This window comes from Otolemur garnettii, unplaced genomic scaffold, assembly GCF_000181295.1.
Source record: "Otolemur garnettii isolate 467f Iridium unplaced genomic scaffold, OtoGar3 scaffold03375, whole genome shotgun sequence".
Classification (NCBI taxonomy): domain Eukaryota; kingdom Metazoa; phylum Chordata; class Mammalia; order Primates; family Galagidae; genus Otolemur; species Otolemur garnettii.
The window spans coordinates 1-1,815 of record NW_003855770.1 but is presented as its reverse complement, the minus strand read 5'-3'; the positions used below and the strand labels follow the sequence as shown (position 1 = coordinate 1,815).

Below are 1,815 nucleotides of genomic sequence, written 5' to 3'. Positions count from 1 at the left end.
GGCTCCCCGAGCTTCTATCTCACACGTCACTGACGGGAAGGCTTGCGTCATCCAAGTCCACTGGGTCACCATCTTTTTCCTGAGGGCCATTTTTACTTTGAGGTTTTAGCAGAGCTTGTTCAGTCACTTTGGAAGCTGGTTCTCTTGGAGAGACAGTCTGGACCTTGAAGTTCCCTGGCTTGACCTTGGCAAGAGATTCGTAAAATCCTCGCTTCTCCATGGTAAAGCTTGAGACCAAAGAGCTGCTGTGAGTGGCTGTGGAATGTGAGGCGGCGGCTGCGCTGGAAGGACGGAAAGCGTGCCTGGACTCTGAATGCTCAGAAGGGGCTGACCGGCCCGGTCCCCGCTGTGCCACAATGGCGCCCGAGACGGCTTTAATCCAACTGTGCATCTCCTCAGGGCTATCAGCCTGCACATAGAAAGTTCGAGACGTTGTTACAATTTCAAAAAGGTTGTCCCTCATCATTATGTCACTTTGCTTACATTCCTGGACTTTATGAACCTCTTTAAGTGGTATTACACGGAGAGGTTCCTTTTCCAGTTCGGATTTGAAGTAGCCTATTGTGTTTTCATCCAATTGAAAATATCTTCTCTTCCAGTTTTTCATCACTGCTCCTTGCTTTACACAGTATCCAGCTTTGATAACTGCACTATCTGGAGGTGGTTTAGGAGTAAAGTAAGGGAGGTGGCTTTGCGACCGTTTCAAATTGTTTCTGTCAATACTTTCACCACATTCGTTTACTTCTTCTTTCCGAGTTGGAGTAATGATGGGTACACCTCCAACAATATCAGTTCTGTAAGATACCTGCTTCTTCCCACAATCACCTTGGCGACTTAGGTTATCAGAATTAGGTTGTGAGTCTGACTGCTTTGGTACTGTAATTTTTATAGCTTTGTTCAGCACATTTACCCATTCTACAAGGTCCTGCTGATCGTTGGCTTGTAGGAAGTACTTCCTCATTCCTGCATTCATAACAAAACAGAACTCAGCCTTTGGCCTTAGCTTAGTAGCATCGCTAACCTTTGAAATGTAGGTAAGCTTAATGGCTCCAACACGTGATGATCCAGAAGGTAGGTTCTGTGGATTATCCATGTACCACACAAAACTGTCTTCTCTGGTATCCAGTATGAAGTACCTTCGAAGAAATTTCCCACTGTTTTCATTTTCTTCAATGTCTAGGAAACCACAAATGCGATTCTGACGATCCACATAAGGCATTTCTGGGCTTGAACATTACACGCGCCCTCGGCCCGGAGCACCCGCGCCGCCGCGACCCCAGCTCCCACAGCCACCGAGCTGCCCTGAGCGGCAACCATGACGGCCGCTTGCGCACTGCGCCTATGAGTTACTAATATTAACTGACATATGAAGAATGGTTCACTAAGTCACAGTATCCAATGATGGCCCACCATTTGCTAAGTACGGCTCTAGGTACAAAAGAGACTAGAATGAACAAGGAAGACCCACCCACCTCCAAGTCTAGTAAGAAAGATGCATATTAAACTCTAGCTCTTAGCCAAATGGCTAAGAAGTGACGAGATACCAAATACACAATTACAAAACTAGTTAAAAAGATAATTTTGATGAACTCCATAAAGGGGAAGTAAGCAGTGTAATGAGCACATGTTACAATCACTTCTGTTGTCTCAGTTGAGTGTGTTTTTACCTGAGAGCCTCCAAGGTAGGGTGAGAATAAATGAGAGAAAATCAGTTATTCCAGTCAAGGGACCCAGAAGGTTTAGATATAAGACTTTGACTTACTTGGGTCCCCTCCAGGCAGAGGCTGAGATAAGGACTTGGGTACAGACAGGTTA

General features: G+C 45.7%; 1 pseudogene across 1 annotated transcript; it reads right to left on the bottom strand.

Annotated features, from left to right (window-relative positions):
* Nucleotides 1-6: 6 nt before the first annotated feature.
* On the bottom strand, nt 7-1,333 carry LOC100957412 (annotated as a pseudogene). Its single transcript, XR_001161895.2, has one exon. The product of XR_001161895.2 is annotated as a pleckstrin homology domain-containing family A member 1 pseudogene (transcript).
* Between the last annotated feature and the right edge of the window lie 482 nt (nt 1,334-1,815).